The 16,171-nt window shown below is 35.4% G+C and overlaps 1 long non-coding RNA gene across 1 annotated transcript; it reads right to left on the bottom strand.

Moving 5' to 3' along the window:
* Window positions 1–7,444: 7,444 nt before the first annotated feature.
* LOC107842158 lies at window positions 7,445–15,911 on the bottom strand. Its single transcript, XR_001665646.2, has 4 exons — window positions 15,830–15,911; window positions 15,335–15,409; window positions 8,669–8,743; window positions 7,445–7,637 (listed from the first exon to the last, which is right to left on the bottom strand). It is a non-coding gene; the product is annotated as an uncharacterized LOC107842158 (long non-coding RNA).
* Window positions 15,912–16,171: the final 260 nt, after the last annotated feature.

The raw sequence follows: 16,171 nt of genomic DNA, 5'->3' as shown, positions 1-16,171 counted from the left end.
AGAGGGGTATGAAAGAAAATAGAACTAAAGCTCAAATGGGGTAAACAAAGGATGACACAATGTTCGGATAGCAGAATAAAATGTCTTCATCATATCAATCCTTGAAAATGCAAGTACATGTCATGCAATATGATAGTAAAAGATGAAGATCATTTGTGACATTTTTTACAGCACTAATTTTAACTGAGCATGCGCGTCGCTACTTCTTCTACAAACTCCACCTTTGTTGTACATTCCTCATACTTTCGTGGAGCTGATTTTTGTGTTCCTTTTGATGTAGGATCATACATCCACTATTTGACCTAATTGAGACATGTCTTTTAATTGATGACCAAGTTATTCTTTTGATTCTCAAAACAATTGTCTTAATTTTCAAAGAAGGCTGCAACTTGTCACCAAATGTCCCAGCACTTTACATATTTTCTCAGATGCTTTTTCTAACTTTAGCCCTCTGATTCAATGTGTCATGGTTAAATTGATTTTTGAGATATGGCTGAAAATTTCGTAGGCATGTCATAGCACTAGAATCAACATAAAATGTATATTATAAAGAAAACAAACAAACAACATATATTTAAAACAAAAAGGGAAAGGGACACTTCATAAGTGGAAATAAAAGATAGAATGATTTGAACATAAACGACAGAGAGACAAAACAAGATAAATCCCGAACTACAACCCTAAAATAATTTGGATAATAGAAAAGAAAACAAAACAGACTATCAAACATCCATCCTAGCAGGGAGAGAAGTGACTTCCCAATTGCTGAGCTTGACATCTTAGCCACTATTTTGCATATCAACATGGCTAGATCTTTCCTCACTGTCAATGTTTTGCACCATAATTTATCTATCTCTAATCATCTTTTCAATTCCTCTCTTCAAATCTCGACAATCTTGAATACTATGACCCTGTGCATCAAAATAATACGCACATTATACATTAGGATCAAAATTTCTTGAACGTCGATTAAGAGTGTACCCAAGGAGAGGAGCGATCATGCCCCACTGTACCAATCTTTGAAATAAACTAGCATACAACTCTCCAATTGGTCTGATGCTATCTCTCGATTTCTATCTCATTTCATTTTTAGGCTTGGATCGAAAATCAAGCCTAAAAGAGCTTTGGTATGTTTATGAAGTTAGAGGATAACTCTAGGGAGTTGGTGTGTGCCATTGGAGTAAGATGGGGGTTGAATATGTGGTTGTGTATTATACACTAGATTTGGAGGTGGGGGAATGGAGTATAATGGATTTTGGGAGTGATTCTATGGAGCTTAGGCATGAACTTGGGCTTGACCCTGAGAGCGAAACGACGTGCTCTTCTTGACCGTCCCGTTATCCAACTACAATAGCAGATACATCTTCCTCATTCTTTCTCTCCCAACAATTTTTGAACCCTTTTGAATTACTTGAGTAGTTGATTTCAATGTTGCAAAACTCACAATGCGACCGGTCTTAATTCCATCCTCTATCATCTCTCCCACTTTAAGGACCTCAATAAATGACTTGCTTAATAAAAGTAACAAGTGTTGATAATATGTTTCATCCTGTGCTTGAATAAACGCCTCCACTATCTTGCTTTCTTTCATTAGCAGTTTCACCCTAGTAGCTTGTTCACACCATCTGATCGCATACTCCCTGAAACTCTCAGTACTTCTTCATACTGGTTAGGGATTTTTCTTCAGGGATCAATTCCACATTATATTGAAATTGTTGCACAAATTAATTAGCCAAATCATCCCAACTATTCCACCTATCAATATCCTGATTAACAAACCACTCTGAGGCTAGACCCGAAAGACTCTCACCAAAGTAAACCATAAACAGCTTTTCTTTTTCTCCAGCACCTCTTAGTTTGTTACAATAGAACCTCAAATGTGCAACTGGGTCCCCATGTCCGTCATATTTCTCAAACTTTGGCATTTTAAAGTCGAGGGAAAGGTTGACATCTGAAAACATGCATAAGTCCTTATATGAGACACTTTTGTACCCCCCAAGTCTTTGAAAGTTCTTCATAGCCAGTTCCAAAATTTTCACCTTTTGGGATATCTCGTCTTGTTTTTCTATCATAATAGGTTTTTCAGCATTAAGAGGAAATTCGAGCGGTTGAGTGTAGCAATAAGGACCAGTCAACTTAAATGTGGGATTAAAAGCATGATGCTGATCACCAGAAATATTCAACACAGGCGCATTAACAGAGTAGGGAGGCACAACCATTAGATGAACATCAAAAGTATTAGCTTCAAGTGGGGGTGGTGCTACAAAAACATGAACAGTATGTGGAGCCAAGCATATGGTAGTCTTATGCTGAGGATTGAGGAAATGAATATTGGAAGTGTTTGGATAGTGTTGCCCTGGAGTAGATCCTAATGCATGTTGTAACGTGTCAACAACAATAGGAAACTGTCCATGTGACACTGGAGTCAAGCTAGAAAGATATTCTAGATTATCAGTAGGAAATGGAGGAGGTGTCAACCATTAGCCCAAGCTCGATGCACTTCTATCATTTTCTGTCTTAATTTACAAATCTCTTCATTAGCTCCTAAATTCTCATTCCCCCAAACTCCCTATCTAATTAGTGACCACAATCTCAGTATTTGTATTGGCCATAACTTTCTCTTCAACTTGGAGCAATATGGAGGACCAGCCAAAATGCCACAAATCAACCACCTTAAACTAACTGGATAAGAGATAGCAAATGCGTTGGAGTTTGACACTTTCTCAAAACCTTTTCCTCATCTTATTATGAAAATATCATCGAAACCAAGAAGGGCGCCTATGTATCTCACCCCCGAAAGGAGAGAATCGGGTGTACATAGTCTGTGAAGTCTTGCGAAAATGGTCGATTAAACTCTTTTTTCCTTTCTTTTTTCTTTTTCTTGAAACTTTAAAAAAATAACAAATTGTCAAAAGAATTGACAAAAATCTTTTTGCATTTTTCAAGTTTAAATCCCTATACAAAATGAAACTTGTAATTACCAAAGAAAATCTTTTTGGGTTTTCTATTTTGAACTTCATACGAAAATGAAACTTGAAACTACTAAAGGAATTTTTTTTTCTTTTGGTAGTTTTTTTTTTTTGGAAGATGTATCTGAAATACCTACTCTAATAAAGAGTGAAAAAAATATTTTTGAATTTTTTGAAATAAGATCCTCGAACCAACAATAGGCTGCCTACATATCTCACTCTCGAGAGAGGAGAATTAGGGGTGCGTAGTTCATCCACATTGGACAATTAATGATTAACTAACAGATTGACCCTAACTTAAGAGACGCGACCAAAGACAGACGAATAAAATCTTTTTTGTTTGGGTATTAATCAGATACTTCACATAAAATTGACATCAACAACTATGAAAGAAAATCTTTTTGGTATTTTCGTTATATGAAATGTACAAAACTTCTATCATTTTTGAATTTTCTTTTATAAAAACTCCTAATTTTTTTTTTTAAATTTCAAATTATGAATGCTTGCTACAGAAGACAAATGAAAATCTTTTTGATGTTTTTGATTTTTTTTGGGAAATGAGTGCAAAAGGTAAAAAAATGTTTTTGGATTTTTGAATTGTGAAAAACGAAAGCAATAAAGAACTCTGAAAAAAAACTATGAAACAATCTTTTTTGACTCACCTTTTCTTTTTCTCTCTTTTTTCAACACTTTCTTGTCTACACACTTTACTTCTAACACATGCTTTCCCCAAATCGGTCCATCAAATGACCACGTTACCCTCAGAGATGCAACATTTAGCACGTGGGGAAGCTTTAGAGGTGAGACTCCTACAAAGGGCCATGAGGGTCCCGCTAGGTCTCAATATGATGCAAATAAGCATGAACTAAAGGTTAAACTACGCTGGGATCCAATAATAAGACTGTTCCGGGATTTATATGGTCGATAGTGGCTGCGAGAGCTTTCCACCCACTCCATAACACCGACGGCTCCCCCTCCTTAAATAAGGTTGACTCAACTAGAGGTCATGTACAATACGTGTACTATGGACTTGTTGCAGAAAGAATGACTCGGGTTATGCACATGATGCCAGATATAACACGGTAATAGATAAGAGAAAAATTACAAACAAAGAGAACGTAGGCACTCAATAATGATAAAACAATAACACAAAACAACACAAACAATGTTTACACACCCATAACGTCAAACTAAGCTGATACAACTCCAGAATAAGCTCAAATTCTGAAAAGATCCCCAGCAGAGTCTCCAGAGCTTTCATACCCTTTTCTTTAACCAAAAAGATTAATTTTAAAGTTTGAAAGGGTTTTTATTATTAAGTGACAAAAGATGAAAATCATTTCGAAGAGGATTCATTTTTTATAATCAACTCAGAGTCGCCACTTGGCATAATCGGGTGTGTCAAGTCACTTTTGGAAATCCTTTTTCAAAACTATTTTTGACTTTTTAAAACTGATTTGCGAATAGAGATTCTGGATAAGCGATTCTATTGACCGAGGGGAAGGTGTTAGGCACCCCTTAATCCCGTGGTTCGATTATGATCATTTGGTGGAGCGTATCGGCTAATTTGACATTCCGAACGTATAAACCACACAAAAAACATATAAAACAATCAATCAAACACACAAAAAAAAACAAATACAAAATATAGTGTCCAGACCAATTATACAGTCCAAAAATAGAAAAAAATACAAAAATATAAATTCTATTCTAAGTTAATCCTAAAACTATGCTCTAATGCCTTACCCGATGGCCTCAGGCCTTGATCACGAGCCTCTTCTATATACATGATACTTTGGGGAATTCTCCGGATAAATCAATACAAATCCCTTGGGGTATTCCTCGACTAAATGAATACATTTAATGAAATGTGATAAAGATGAAGAAAATCACTCAACATAAATATTTATACATTTGATGATTAGATTCCTACAAATTGCCTACCCCAAAACCTAGAATTTGCCTATTGATGCCCGACCTAAGGCATGATGCGATCAAGTTCGACGAAATTAAATTCCATTTAAAATCAAACAAACAAATTAATCAACACAAGCCGGTATTCACTTTTATGAATTTTTAATCCCTTCCTCAAATTCCTTTTATACGTCAAATTTTCACACAAAGCAATTATCCAAGCACATTCTAACATCAAATTCGTACCATGATCAATTATTCACGGATAAACAATATCAAACATCAACAAGATCATCCAATCATAACCACCAACACATAATCATAACATCAATGTACCAAATCGAAATAAATTGAAAAGAGAGTTGAAGAATTGGACCTCAATTGTCGATTTCAATATATCGAAGATAGAACTTGCCCAAAAAACCTTATTTGAACCTCGACAATGAACAACTCCAATCTCGATATGCCTTTCTGCTCTGTTTTTTACTAACCCGGACCAAAAATCACAAAATAAAGAGAAACCCCACACTCGATGTCATACGCAAAGATACTATTTCGCTCGTCTCTGATGGATACTGCCGAGAAAATAGAAATGGGTGTCGTTTTTATGAGATGATGGGCTTTTTCGAAGCTCCGAAGAGCTCGGCAGTGATGAAATCAAAGCAAACGGGTTAAATTTTCGCTGTTGTAACATTTTCCAACGAGAAACTCACCGAAAAGATCCAATTCGCCGGCTGTTATTTCTTTCCCTCCTAAATCTCACTCTTTTTCTGCCTTCACTGTTTTCTGATCAACCCTCTAACCTCTCTCCGTTCACCTTTCAGCTTCGATTCTCTCTCCCCGTAACTCAATTTTGTTCCCTTTCTCCCATCCGGCGTGGGTGTGTGTGGAATTGAATGGCAGTTGTGTGTTGTGTATATTTCTATGTCTGTGTATCCTATTCCAGTTAGTGGAATGGTGATGTGAGTGTGTATCTATGAAATTCCCGTGTGTGTGCTGTGTAGAAGGTAAATTGAGAGTGGTCCGTGTGAGAAAATGTGAGAGCCCCCCTTATCTGTGCGCTGATGTGTGTATATATTTCCCCTTTCTTTATAGAAAAAAAATGTGGGGGAGGGGTTTAAATGGTAGGGGTAGGAGTGTGAGTTGGTTGAGACAAAGTTTGTTAGGATAAGAGAATATTAGGGATTTAATTTGTTAGGGGTTTATTGAAATTTTGTTATTTTTTGTATTTTTGTGGGGTATAATCACATGAGTGGGGATGTAAGGTAAAGTGAGGTAAAAATGGATGAATTGAATTTTTGAGAGGGACAAAATTAAGTTTCTACAATGCATATGATATGTACATACCTACCGAGCAATGGCTTCAAGGTCAAGACTTATGGGGGACTCACAACGTCCATGTACTCTGTAGGCATGCACTCCGATTCCATAAATATGTTGTGCAGGCATGCACTCTGACCTCAATAAAAGATAATAATGTGCAGGCGAGCACTCCGACCCCATATGAAATGTAATGCATGATATGCAAGCGTGCAATTTCGGCCCCAAATCACCAATAAAATTAAGTAAAGCATCTTATGTCTTATGACGGATAAATATCAATTCTAAAATCAACTCAACTTATCACGCGAGAGTATTCTCATAAGCTAGCATTTTCAACAATTTATTTACGATAATAAATCTGCTCAATCATGCTAGCAAATAGGGAAAAATCTTACAAAATAGACAATTAACTGATTTTAACCCCTCAAACAACATCAATAGCCACATAGATGCTCTTCACTTTACCTATATATGACTCCCATTCTCCATTACTTCCATTACAAATAACTAACACATAGCACTTCAAAAAAGAATCAAAAAAAGTCTCCACTTGCCTCATATCAAATCCAAGCATAAATTAACAAACTTGTCCTTATGTAAAACTTTCAAATGGTCAAATTCTTAAAGTTGTCCATGATCTCTTCGAAAACTGCAAGGTGAACAACAGAATATAACTGCCTTTTGTATGCCACTCTTTTCTTTAAAATTTTCAGATCTTATCTCTAATCGATAATCTTTAATCTCTAATCTCTAATCTCTAATCTCTATCTCTATCTTTATTTCTAATATATTAAAGGTGTGAAAGATTTTGGAAATATTGCTTGAGTTTTTTTCCTTCATTAAAAATATCTGCTTAAGACAAAATTATCGTTTTACATTATTTTACTATTTAAAAAGAAAAATATATGAAGAACTAATGCTGATAAATTTTGTATGTGAAAAAGGAATCGTAATTACGTTTATCGAATGAAGGAAACTAAATCTTGGTTAAACACTACTCTGACAAGGAATTATTTTCTTTTATAATGTCACGACCCAAATAGCCATGAATGGCACTCGCACTAATCTTCATGTGGAGAACCATCTAAACCGAACCACTACTCAATCACTTAGTCAGTATTAAGATGATATTATTATAAAATCAACATAAGAACAATAATCCAGGACTAATCATTATTAATACGGAAGTCAAACAAACTACTTACTAAAATTTTCAAGACCCAAAAGTCATCTTACAAGAACTACTAACAAAGATCATGTCTAAAGTGATATCCAAAAATAAAGTAAATAAAGAATGTTCCATTGTCCGAAAGATGGATAAGAACAAATAAGATGACTCATGACAGTCTGGAGATGGAGTGCTCACCCTTGGATCAAGATCTGCTATCAAACTCTAGAAGCGAGGTCATGTTTGAGCCTCTAAAACACTTTCTGCACTCAACAAGGGAAGAGTACAGGTAGTATCAGTACAAACCATTATGTTAGAGTAGGTATCATAGGCCAACTCAATTTAATAGCATATACAACATAAATCAAATAACAAGTAGACAGGAATCATCACATAACAAATATTCAATGAATCAACAATACAACAACATCAGGTCAAACAGTGCTAAAAAATATACATAACCATCAAGAGTATCAACCATACTGTAAACATCCACAGAACACAATTATGTACAAACATGCTATGGGACTTATTTTTTCCCAAATAGTCATGATCTACAGGGAACAATCTATGCTCATGTACCGTACCGGCATGGTACCCGATCCAACATATACATATCCATACCGGCGTAGTACACGATCCAACATATACATATTCGTACTGGCGTGGTACCCAATCCAATATATACACATCCGTAACGGCGTGGTACCCGATCCAATATAAACATATTCGTACCGGCGTGGTACCCGATCCAACATACATATATCCGTACTAGCGTGGTACCCGTTCCAATATATACACATTCGGACCAGCATGGTACCCGATCCAACATATATATATTCGTACCGGTGTGGTACCCTATCTAATATATACATTCGTACCAGCGTGGTACCCGATCCAATATAAATATATCCGTACGGGCGTGGTACCCGATCCAACATACATATATCCATACCAGCGTGGTACTCGATCCAATATATACACATCCGTACCGGTGTGGTACCCGATCCAACATATACATATCCGTACCGGTGTGGTACCCGATCTAATATTTACAAGTAATATCAAATTTACACTACCTCACAGAATACAACACGATGTACCAAGTTTACAAGTACACTTAAAGTCATAAGACAATTCCGTCAAGTAAATTTTCAATAATCATTTATACACGCATCAGTAATTTCAAACATCAACAATTTCAAGCATGTCCGAATACCAATCAACAAGTATCCAATTTATGAGCATACACACAATTAAGTCAAGTCTAAACTCCAATTAAACCATAACTTACCTTAACCGAAGATTCCAAATGCAAGCTAACTTGCAAAAGTCCTGCCCTTCCGTAAAGTCTCTGAACAATCAATATCTACGCAAAACATAATATCCATAAGAATACAAATGCAATGACACCCGTTTTATACATTCTTACTTTAAAATCTCGACCGAAAATTTAATTTATCCAAAATGGTAAGTGACTTCATACAAAAATTTCAATTTAAAGGTAACGAAGAAAAGTGGCTGCGCCACATTCAATTCTCCGGAAAACTATGAAACAGTGGCCAAATTCCATTGAACAAAACATATTCTAGTCAAATTTCAATTATTAGCACATGATTTCATTCTTTTATTCTATTATTATTATATATATATATATATATATATATATATATATATATAAAACTTAACCACTTTACACAATTTCCCAAGTCAATTACCACTGGAATTTAAGATTCCTGCCCAACTTAATTCAATAAATATGGTCATACCACATATATGCAAACTGCGATCTCACCTGAAGCCTTCGAGCAGTCCTTTTCGCGACGGCACGATTGGAAACTGTAATTCCCTTATCCCTCTTTCTCTCCACTTTTATTCTTTACTGATATTGTTATAATTATTATTAACCCTCTACTTAAATTTATTTTAGTATTGACCCCATAAGAAAATAAATAAATACTTTGACTCATTAAATCACTAATCAAACTAATTATCTAAAATACTCAAAATTTTAAGTAACTCATCAAAATTTATTTGAAACCCCGAGAATGATACTATTCATTTCGTGAGTCATAATTCATGTACACAAACTATGGAAAGGGCTAAAATAAGAAAGATGAGAAAATTTCTAAACAATCGGGCGGGTCGTTGCATCTGATACCAATTAAAAAATAATTCGTTCCCAAACGGAAAAACAACAAATGATAAGGAGAAATAACAAATTACCTAAATCAACAAAAAAATGTGGATACTTGCTACGCATATCTGTTTTGGTCTCCTAAGTGGCCTCCTCAATAGGACGATTCTTCCACTGGACCTTCACAGTCATAATCTCCTTAGTCCTCAACTTATGGACAACCAAATACCTAGCCGAGCCTATGCTCACCCCTACCGCCCCAGACCCAGAAGGTTCAATCAGTATACAACAACACAAGGTATATTTTTCACCCATATATATGCAACCATCCTATACCGGTTGATAAATATAGCTGCATACTTGTGATAGGAAATGCATATGTAGGAATGAATGCAAAGTACACAATCAATATCACAACTCATCATAACTTCCCTCATCAGGACCATTATCATGTAATCAACCTCCAGCCTTACCGGATATCAACACATCATCAATAGTATCCTCCGGCCTTACCGGATATCAACATATCATAAATATATTCTCCGGCCTGGTCGGGTATCAACATCATCACAACAGTATCCTCCGTCCTTATCGGGTATCAATATCATCACAATAGTCGAATAGCATACACTAAAATACTCATAAAAATAGTCATATCACCACAGAATCTCTATCTAGTCAATACTTTCCAACTACTCGTTATTAGCTAATCAACACTTATAATAATAGGATCACTAGCTCACTAGTCAACACATAACCTCTAGTTATTAGTCTAAACATTATCCTTCACATCATCCTTATTCCCGGGATAGCAACTAACCACTATTTATTTAATAGCCAATATCTAACATCTAGTCAAGGTTCATCACTAGATCGAAACTGTCATTTATCCACCATTCATTATTATTAACTAATCATCCTATATCTGTTAATCATTACAAGACAACACATTACTACTGTCACCTAACCATCTTTTAATAACTAAATTCATTCATTATCTAACCATCATTTACCAACTAATTCTTGTTTAACTATTCATTAGTTAACCATTAGCAACTATTCAAAGTTATTAACTAGTCAACTCTTATTACCAACATCTCTTATTACCTAGCCTCATTAACACACAACTCCTCGTTTATCAACAAATCGACATCACGGACTTAGTCATCAATACCAACTAATCTTCACCTATGCTAGACCCGACCTCACTATAAGCCACGTATTAACCATCCCTAGCTACCATGTTTCAACTAAGCAAGATTCATTAACTAATACATTAGATTCCTAGCCATACAAGTGCTTTAGTCCCCAAATAAACAACTAGCTACCATATAGCTTAACAGTTAATTAGGGAGAATAATCGTAAGATCATATTTCAGCTACAATTACACCAATTACCAGTACAATACTCATGAATGTACCAAATCTATGCATGCTATCACCAGTATCCAATCAATAAAGTCATAAGCAATATACTGTATCTTCCTCCATCCTATACTGGAGAGATGTGTATACAAACATATATGTATTCATAAACTGTAATTGTATCCTTTACACTGATAAACTCTCTTAAAATACTCAATCGTTATCATAACATGGCCCTTCGGCCTATATACATATTCGAAACTCATATTGATAATCATATTTATAAGCCGTAGCATATCTCTAATCGTCTTATTTATAAGAGGTATCTCATATATTGGAGCCATAATATAGATAGACATGTAATCGTCTAGAGGATATCTTATATTGATAAGTCATACGTCATGACTATGAGGAATATCACCTCTCTAAGCAAATTTGCATATCTAAGAGAAAATAGCATCTCTATAGGCCAAACATTAAGTCTAAGAGGAGATAGCATCTCTATAGGCCACATAACATATCTAGGAGGAATATCATCTCTAAATGCCCAATATCACTTCCACAGGAAATATCATAACTATAACCCAAAACCCAGAATTCGTGAACATCAATACAAGTTACCAAGTTACGAAGTAACCTTATTTTAAGGTTTACTAGCCTCATCTATGTCTAACATCCGCAACTAAGTCCACAAGACTTAACACAAGTTTAGGCCTAAGTGGGCTAGGCAATTCCTCTTCTAATCCTCAATTTCCATAATTAGGCACACTATGCCCCAAACTACGCTAAGGTATCTAGTTCATCTTCTAGATGTTAAGTAAGCCATATTCAGGCCTAAGATAGCAACTTCGACTAGAAACAAGGTACTTAAGTTAAATCTTCCCAATTTATGGTTTCAAGACTACCACACTAACCCAATAAGCCTAAATACACAAATCATGCTTCAAATACTAAAATCATCTTTCAAACATAGGTTTACATCATAACCATGCTACAACTAATAATCTAAACTAGAGAGCAAAAGCAATATGATTAAAAAGGGGTATAAACATACCATTTTATAGGTCCCAAGCCCGCATCTAAACTCCAAATATCAATAATCGAGGCCAAGTTATCCTACTCATAATCCTAACATCCATATCCACACACAACATATATTACACATAATCTATGAAGAAAAGAAGACAGAAGTCTACCAAAACCCACACTTAGAAAACTTCGCATCAAGTTTTTTCTCTTCTACAACTCAAAATAATCCTTAAGTGATTCTCATATTCCTTTTTACTCATAGAATAAATCAGAATATCATTAATAAAGACAATCACGAAATAATTCAAGTAGGATTTTAAATATCTCATTCATTAAACTCATAAAAGTAGTTGGGACATTAGTCAGCCCGAAAGACATCACAAGAAACTCATAATGTCTATACCGGGTTCGAAAAGCAGTCTTAAGAATATCATCAGGCTGAATCTTAAGCTGATGATACCTGGGTCTCAAATCAATCTCAAAAAATATGGATGTACCCTGCAACTGGTCAAATAAATCATCGATACGGTGCAAAGGATACTTATTATGGAATGTAACTTGCTCAACTGCCTATAGTCTATACACATACGGAGACTACCATCCTTCTTCTTCACAAACAAAATAGAAGCACCCCATAGAGAGGCAGCCCGACGGGATAAAACCCTTACTCAACAAATCCTACAACTAAGACTTTAGCTCTCTCAATTCAGCCGGAACCATCCTATAAGGAGGAATAGAAATAAGACAAGTACATAGCCCTAGATCAATACGGAAATCAACATCACGACCTGGTGACGTACCAGACAAATCTTTAGGAAAAACCTCTTGAAACTCACACATCACAGAAACTAACTCAATAGATGGGACCTCTGCGTATGTGTCCCGAAGAAGTGCTAGGAAGGCCAAACAACCTCTCCCATTTAGCCTCTTTGCGTGCAGAAAGAAAACAAATTTCATTGGAGTAGGACTATAATCACCCTCTCACTCAAGTCTATCCATTCCCGGCATAGCCACAGTCACTATATTAGTATGACTATCCAATATAGCATAATACAGAGACAATCAACTCATACCCAAAATTATATCAAAATCTACCAGGTCTAGAATCATAAAATCTGTCCAAATATATAATCCCCACAAACATAATAGAACAAGAAAGATAAATCCTATCAACAATAATAGAATCACTAATAGGAGTAGAAACGCAAATTGAAAATTCAAGTAAATCACACACCATGACCAAACTCATAGCAAAATTGACAGACACATGTGAGAAAGAAGAACCAAGATCAAAAATACAGTGTCCATCTGATTATAAACAAGAATAGTACATGTAATGACAACATTCGATACCTCTGCCTCGGGCCTGCCTGGAAAAGCATAAATATGGGCCCTACTACCAATTTGAGTCTCATTTTTATCAAGCTAAGAACCACTTTGATGAGGTTGATTACCACTCCTACCTACTCGATGATCACTACGACTACTCTGTGAACGACCTCTACCTTTACCACCACCTCTCCTACCTGCTAGAACTAGAGCTCGAGGAGCCTGCTGCTGGACAAACTAATCATAATGCCTTAAATTAGGAAAAAACCTCCTAATGTGACTCACGCCACCACACCCATAACATACTCAAACCCACTTGAATAAGAACCACTGAAACTACTTTTTCTACAGGCATTTTTTTTGTACTGCCTTGGAAGAACCCCCTTAAAACTGGAAGGTAACCAGTTCTACACCATACCTCTAAACCACACTCATCAAATAAGTCAGATACCAATTAAAATTAAGTAATAGCACATAAGAAAGAAGAATTTGAATTTTTCTAGTGTCTTATAGCCTCTCGAAGAAAAGTACAGACGTCTCTATACCGTTCCGCAAGACTCTACTAGAAATGTTCTTGTACGACGAGATCGATGAACCTAAGGCTCTGATACCAACTTTTTTATGACCCAAATGGCCATGAGTGGCACCCACACTAATATTCTTGTGGGAGAACCATCTAAAACGAACCATTACTCAATCACTTAGTCAATATTAAGATGATATTATTATAAAATCAACATAAGAACAATAATCTAGGATTAATTATTATTAATGTGGAAGTCCAACAAACTACTTACTAAAGTTTTCAAGACCCGAAAGTCATCGTATAAGATCTACTAACAAAGATCATGTCTAAAGTGATATCCAAAAATAAAGTAAATAAAGAATGTTTCATTGTTCGAAAGATGGACAAGAACAAATAAGATGACTTATGGCAGCCTAAAGATGGAGTGCTCACCCTTGGATCAAGATCTGCTATCAAACTCTAGAGGCGAGGTCATGTCTGAGCCTCTAGAACACTTTCTACACTCAACTAAAGAAGAGTACAGGGTAGTATCAGTACAAATCACTATGTACTGGTAGGTATCATAGGCCAACTCAATTTAATAACATGTACAACATAATTCAAATAACAAGTAGGCAGACATCGTCACATAACAAATATTTAATAAATCAACAATACAGCAACATCAGGTCAAACAGTGCTCACAAAAAAAATACATAACCATCAAGAGTATCAATCATATTGTAAACACCCACAGAATCAACACAATTATGTATACACATGGTATAAGACTTATTTTTGCTCAAATAGTCATGACCTGCAGGGAACAATCTATACTCATGTACCATACCGGCGTGGTACCTAATCCAACATATACATATCCGTACCGCGTGGTACCCAATCCAACATATACATATCCGTACCGGCGTGGTACTCAATCCAATATATACATATCCGTAACGGCGTGGTACCCCATCCAATATAAACATATTCGTACTGGCATGGTACCCGATCCAACATACACATATTCATACTGGCGTGGTACCTGATCCAATATATATACATTCTTACCGGAGTGGTACCCGATCCAATATATACATATCCGTACCGGCATGGTACCTGATCAAATATATACACATCTGTACCGGCGTGGTACCTGATCCAATATAAACATATCCGTACCGGCGTGGTACCCGATCCAACATACACATATCCGTACCGGTGTGGTACCCAATCCAATATATATACATTTGTACCAGCGTGGTACCCGATCCAATAAATACACATCCGTATCGGCGTGGTACCCGATCTAACATATACATATCCGTACCGGCATGGTACCCGATCTAATATATACAAGTAATATTAAATTTACACTACCTCACAGAATACAGCACGATGTTCCAAGTTTACAAGTACACTTAAAATCATAAGACAATTCCGTCAAGTAAATTTTCAATAATCATTTATACACGCATCAATAATCTCAAACATCAACAATATCAAGCATATCCGAGTACCAATCAACAAGTATCCAATTTAGGAGCATACACACAATTAAGTCGAATCTAAACTCCAGTTAAACCGTAACCTACCTTAATCGAAGATTTCAAATGCAAGCTAACTTGCAAAAATCCTGCCCTTTCGTAAAGTCTCCGAACGATCAATATCTATGCAAAACATAATCTCCATAAGAATACAAATATAATGACACCCTTTTTATAAATTCTTACTTTAAAATCTCGATCGAAAATTTAAGTTATCCAAAATGGTAATTGATTTCATACAAAAATTTCAATTTAAAGGTAACAAAGAAACAGTGGCTGCGCCACATTCAATTCTCTGGAAAACTATGAAACAGTGGTCAAATTCCATTGAACAAAATATATTCTAGCCAAATTTCAATTATTAGCACATGATTTCATTCTTTTATTCTATTACATAAATATATATATATGTATATTTATTTAAAAAAAAAATTAACCACTTTACACAATTTCCCAAGCCAATTACCACTGGAATTTAAGATTCCTGCCCAACTTAATTCAATAAATATGGTCATACCACATATATGCAAACTGCGATCTCACCTGAAGCCTTCGAGCAGTCCTTTTCGCGACGGCACGATTGGAAACTGTAATTTCCGTATCCCTCTTTCTCTCCACTTTTATTCTTTAGTGATGTTATAATTATTATTAACCCTCTACTTAAATTTATTTTAGTATTGACCCCATAAGAAAATAAATAAAGCCTTTTACTTATTAAATTACTAACCAAATTAATTATCTAAAATATTCAAAATTTTAAATAACTCATCAAAATTTATTTAAAATCTTGAGAATGATATTATTCATTTCGTGAGTCATAATTCATGTACACAAATTATGGAAAAAGCTAAAATAAGAAAGATGAGAAAATTTCTCAAACGACAG

The sequence above is a fragment of the Capsicum annuum genome, chromosome 9 (assembly GCF_002878395.1).
Source record: "Capsicum annuum cultivar UCD-10X-F1 chromosome 9, UCD10Xv1.1, whole genome shotgun sequence".
In the NCBI taxonomy this organism is placed as follows: domain Eukaryota; kingdom Viridiplantae; phylum Streptophyta; class Magnoliopsida; order Solanales; family Solanaceae; genus Capsicum; species Capsicum annuum.
The sequence above is the reverse complement of the archived record's forward strand: the minus strand, read 5'-3'. Positions and strand labels throughout refer to the sequence as shown.